The sequence below is a fragment of the Sturnira hondurensis genome, unplaced genomic scaffold (assembly GCF_014824575.4).
Source record: "Sturnira hondurensis isolate 20B ecotype Veracruz unplaced genomic scaffold, ASM1482457v3 Scaffold0005220, whole genome shotgun sequence".
NCBI classification, from domain to species: Eukaryota; Metazoa; Chordata; class Mammalia; order Chiroptera; family Phyllostomidae; genus Sturnira; species Sturnira hondurensis.
In genome coordinates, this window is record NW_028077851.1 from 8,063,042 (window position 1) to 8,069,041 (window position 6,000).

General features: G+C 43.1%; 1 protein-coding gene across 1 annotated transcript in view; it reads right to left on the reverse strand.

Moving 5' to 3' along the window:
• GEMIN8 (gem nuclear organelle associated protein 8) overlaps positions 1–5,787 on the reverse strand; it is a 29,794-nt gene extending 24,007 nt beyond the window's left edge. The window contains exon 1 of the mRNA XM_037046331.1: positions 5,676–5,787. The gene's annotated coding sequence lies outside the window, so the exon portion shown is untranslated. The remainder of the gene's footprint in view (positions 1–5,675) is intronic.
• Between the last annotated feature and the right edge of the window lie 213 nt (positions 5,788–6,000).

Sequence of the window (6,000 nt, forward strand, 5' to 3'; positions counted from 1 at the left end):
CTCAGATATTCCACGCAGCAATATTTTTACTGATACGTCCCCTAGAGCAAGGAACATAAAGGAAAGAATAAACAAATGGGATCTCATCAAAATTAAAAGCTTCTGCATGGCTAAGGAAAACAGTATCAAGATACAAAGAGAAGCAACAGCTTGGGAAAACATATTTGCCAATGATACCTCAGATAAGGGTTTAATCTCCAAAATATACAAAGAACTCATTCGGCTCCACTCAAAGAAGACAAGCAACCCAATCAAAAAATGGGCAGAGGACTTGAACAGACATTTCTCCAAGGAGGACATACAGAGAATCCAGAGACACATGAAAAGATGCTCGATATCACTAGCTATCAGAGAGATGCAAATTAAAACCGCAATGAGATACCACTTAACACCAGTCAGATTGGCTATCATAAACAAAGAAACAAACAACAAGTGCTGGAGAGGTTGTGGGGAAAAGGGGACTCTAGTTCACTGTTGGTGGGATTGCAGACTGGTACAACCACTATGGAAAACAGTATGGAATTTTCTAAGAAAACTAAAAATGAACGTACCTTTTGACCCAGCAATTCCACTCTTGGGAGTATATCCTAAGAACCCTGAAACACCAATCCAAAAGAACCTATGCACCCCGATGTTCATAGCAGCACAATTTACGATAGCCAAGAGTTGGAAGCAGCCTAGATGCCCATCGGTAAATGACTGGATCAAAAAACTATGGTACATTTACACAATGGAATTCTATGCTGCAGAAAGGAAGAAGGAACTACTACCCTTTGCAACATCATGGATGGAACTGGAAAGCATTATGCTGAGCGAAATAAGCCAGGCGGTGAAAGACAAATATCATATGATCTCACCATTAACAGGAATCTAAACAAACCAAACAAGCAAGCAAAATACAACCAATGACACTCAAATATGGAACAGGCTGTCAGGGCCCAGAGGGGAGAGGGGAGAGAATCACAGGGGAAAAGGGGAAGGACTCACATGAACAAGTATAAAGGACACATGGACAATAACTAAGGTGGGGGGCAGAGGTGGGAGGGAGGTGGGGAGCACTGGGGGGGCAGGGCTGGGAATACAAGAAAGAAAACTGTACTTGAACAAGAGTTAAATAAAAAAAATTTTAAAAAGGTGGAGGGAGTGCTAATTTGAGGAGAGATTACTTATTTATGCCTTTAACTTGGCCAGTAATTCGATAAAAGGGCTGCCATGTTACACTGCCTTAGAGATCACACAAGGCACACTGAACATTTTTGCAAGAAAGACACCAGGACCATGAGCTGAGATGCTCGAGGAAAGCCAATTCCAGCATCTGAGGCAGAAGCAGCTCTGATTCGGGCCAGTGTGCTGACTATTTATAAAGTGTACCAATTAATCAGTTAAAGTGCTAAACTCTTTTAAGACCCAGGACATTAAGAAAAGATGGATTTATATTAACGGTGGAATACAAGCAACTCTGTCCTCAACTGTAATGCTTTGTGCACTGTTTAGGATGCCAGAACATTTATTATCAAATGCCACACATCCTAATTGTTCCTTACCTTCCACTTGGAAATCACTGGGCAAGTTCGGATTCTCCCACTTAGACTCAGAATAGGATGAGTGGAAGCAAGAGAACATGGATTACTGTCAACAATCTTAGTGCCTGGTTCCTATTATTTGGGAGAAAGGAATCATCTCTGGGACTAAAAAGCAAATTGAACCATTTCTTAAAGACCTACACAGGCATTTAGAGACTTAAGGAAAACAAAGAAGGACCTCCAACTCCCACAAAAGAGCATCAATCAACAGGTGTATGTTAGAATACATTCGCAGTGCCATGATTTCTGATGGACACTCTACCAGCTGCTGTGTGCAAGGCAGCAACCCAACAAGGAGAAACGGGAGAGAGTTCCTAGTGTCTAATCACTGGAACAAGGAATCCATATTCTTCCCTGCAGACTGCACCAGTTAGCTCCCAAGGGAAGGGTCCTTCTAACTTGTTAAAGCTCGTTACTCTTTCCAGATACAATGTTTAAAGACTTAATAAGACACCTGGGGTTCTGAAAGGGCAACATTAGAATAATTCTAGACATTAGGGCAACACCGCCATCAGACACTGTTACCATTGCAAAGAAAAGAACGTGTCTGGTTGTAGCAAAACTCTGATGCCTTTTCACTGGTCTTTACTTTTATCTTTCATTCCGCACATCCCTGGGAGTGTCTCCTACTCTATATGGTGTACATCAGGGACTAAACAGCCACTTTCTTTTCTAATGGGATGGAACAGCTGAAAGAAAAGAGATTGGCAATGTCAGGGCAGGCCCGGATCCACAGCACTACCAACCAGGCAGCCCTCCCCAGTGAGTACAATGGCAGAATAGTCACTGCCCAGCTGAGCCTGGGCAAGTACAGAGACTGAATTCATTGTCTGTCCTCAACCAGCAGAAAAGGAAGGAATAAAAACAGCATTGAGGTCATTCATTGAACACTGCCGAGGCCCACAGGCAAGACACAGCCCCCGAGTGGTCAACAATGTATTTTCCCAGAAAGCCTGTCTGAGAAAATGTACTCATTCTTCATTGAATCTGGTATCCTGGAAGATACATTTTTACATGCTTAAGTGTACATGAATAACGACAGACAAGAGCTTTGTAGTTTTCAATGGATACACTGTGGCTATTTTTGTCAATTAAAAAAAAACCACTCCACAAATAAGTAATGTTCTTTGTTGAAAAGCAGTGGCATTGTGCATCTTCTTTTCATTGCATATTTATATTCTTATAAATATAGGATCTAGGGTGTGTCACAGCAACCAGATAAATAAAACCATAAATACCCTGAAAATGATAAATCTATAACCACATTTTCCTCTCTACCCTCCTTTTCCACTAGAATTCTGAAAATTAAATATATGAGAAGTCACCTGCTTTGATTTTTGCAAAGAAACACATGGAAAGTCAGTCATGAAATAAGTTATGCTGGTCAAAGCCCTGAAACTTGGATGGTTCCTGTTAGGCTCCCCCTGATTTGGTTCCCTGAGCCAACCAGATAATTTCAGGGGTCTAATTAGGCCTCCCAGTACACTGTTTCGAGGCAGAGGGAAGGGGGGCGTTTCTGCTGGAGAGCTCTCAAAATATATGAAAGTACAGTAAGAAACCTGAATTATATAAATTGAGTCATGCAGTTCTAAGGAATCTCTTACATATAGTAATAACCAAATCAGTATGTATGTCTTTCAACAACACATGCAATGGTAGGAACTTCCTCAACTAAGAAAATAATAAAATGGGGCTTTTTGAGGGCACCATTTCCTGCTCCCACCCCCAGCCGGGCGCCATAGGGTTGGCCAGTTCATCTGGCCTGATGCCTTGATGGGCTCTCTCCTGTGGCTGTGCATGGTCCCTACACAGCGTTTGGGGCATCAAAGATGGCTGAAGTCTGAACGGGCTTCTGCTCTCAGCAGCAGTCCAAGCTCCATCTTTCAGGCACAGACCTCCCACGAGTGCACAGGCTTCTGTGTTCAGTAAGCCCACATCTTTCTGTCTCTAACAGCTACTGCTAAAACTGATGGGCAAGGGAGCCCCCAAATGGAGTTTTATTTCGTCTTCCCTCAAACCCAAACCCCAGTTTACTCTCTTCCGGGTGTTGCAATAAGGAATGTCACAACAAAGGCACAGCCCAGGGAAGGAGAAAGACTGAAAGGATGTAGTTAATTCTTCTTTTTTAACAAACATAACATGGTGCCACAAAATGGCATTGTTTAATTTGTCCTCAAGAGTGCTAGATTTGTGAGTGGATTCATTTGCAAGTTCACCAATTCCCTATGTGACTAACATCAGAATCAGAAGTGAAATATGAGGACATCCCAAAACAAAGTTACCCTCTGATTCATGAACTCAACAGGCAATGCGATAGCAGAAAACTGAGGCCACTGAGGACATAAACATAATACAACTCATAAAAGGAAACAGATAAGATCTCTTCACTGCAAGTTTATCCTTCATACAGTAAAACCTCATGTGAGCATCAAGGAATAGGGGCTGAACAATCAGGTAATAATACAAGTTAAAAGCCTACCAGCAAAACCCACAACTAGTTTTAGTTTAACGTGGTTCAGGTGCAAGTAGATTCTAGGAACCTTATTTCAAGTTTTATCTCTACAAACACATACATAGTAACTGCATATCAATCTCTTTTCTGAATGCATACAGCATTCATTATGCCCCACTCATTGGGGTGTTTAATCAATTACCTGTAGGCATGGATTCTGCCGTCTATTTCTTTTAAATTTCCTACTTTCCTTCCAGTATAAAAAAATCATATATAATATTTCCTCGTTTTGGACGTTGTTGGGATTGCTGTTTCCCAATAACACTCTCTCCTCCTACCCTTACCCTTCCTAAAAACACTGAATAGCTAGTCACTCAAATATTATAAAGCTTCAAATCTTTTCAGAAAGAAGACATTTGAATGTGTTAATGTTTTCAAAGATACTTTCAGTTCATCTGATCATCACTAGCTCTACTTCCTTCACTTGTTCACATTTGTCACTGTTCTGTAGCTGGATTTGCAGTTGTAGAGCAGTCGGTTCCCAGAGTTCTGCGGCGAATTTGGCCTCTCCAACCTCTGCCCCAGCCTACTTGGTCAATAAGCCCTAACCCTCTCTCTCATCAAGCCCCATCCTTCAATGGTGGATCCTAAAAACCACAAGGCCTTCCCCATCTGTCAAACAGTTTTCAAATGAAAGTCTCTCTGGACCTTTAGCTTACACACTTTCCCAGGAGGGCAATGAGCATACGTCGGGGATTTGTACACCTTACAGTGAACTTGCTTCAGTTATGCCTATGTCAAGTTCCTAACAACCTTTCAAAATAGTTTTCTGTTCACATTGCCATCGCAGAGACTGCTACTTTTATAAACTACATAGTTAGGAATTGTACTTTGAGAGTAAATAATGCCAGAATTCTTACTTGTGTTACTAATCTTTAGTCTGGACTTTCAAGTAATGTTCTGAATTCAGGTGCAAGATGGCTGAATACAGAACCTGGCTGTGAAACAACTTTAAAAATCATTCCTGAAAAAAAAAATTTGTTCAGAACCAACTGGCCTGTAATAAAGGACTTGGGATTTCAAACCTAAAATGCACTTCGTTGGCTACTGGTTCAATTCAAATAGTGAGGAAGAAAAAAGGGCAAAGTCCTTCTCCACTTTCACAGGCCAGGTGCATAAAAGACCACAGGTGCAAATGTTCTCCAGACAACTTCCACCCAAACCCCTGACTTTCCACAGAGAGTAAAGTGCGAGGGGAAAGAAAACACCAATTTTTGAGTAGAAGAACCAATATTCTAGACATCCCTCCACGCATGAGGTTGCCCTACCTTAACACAATGTTACTGGCCCTTCAGAATCACATTGGTGGGGGAGGGCTTTAATAAAAATACCGACGCCTGGGCCCTACTTTTGGGGATATGAATTTAATCCATCTGGGACAGAGGCCTGGGTATCAGACTTTTAAAAGTCATATAGTGATTCTCATGCACATCAGAGGTGAGAGCTTCTGGAACCCGTCCCTTCTCACAAATAACCGCGGGATAATTACTACGACAATGTGACAGCCAAGCTCTCGGCTCTCAGGGCCTCCAGGCTCCACCTTCGCTTCCTAAAGAAAACCCAGCCGTCCCCAGAGTCACCTCGTGGGCGCGTGGCTCGCTGATCCTGGGCGGTGGGACAGCAGGGACCTATTTTCTGCGGGTCGAGAATGGGAGTAGCTGTTGCCTGGGCGACTAGCAGTGAGCTTCCGATTGGTTTAGGTAGTCACTGCGCGCCGGAAGACCCGCCCGGGCTCTGGATGACGACACGTTCGTGGCGCGTTCTCCACTGCGTTGTCCGGCGGGCGCTGGATGAGAGGCCATTTCTTTGGCTGAGAGTGGGAACCACAGGTGGCAGGAGCTGGGTGCAGAAGACTTACGTGCAGAACTAGAGTTTCCGCCCAGACGAGCGTCCGCGTCGGGCAGC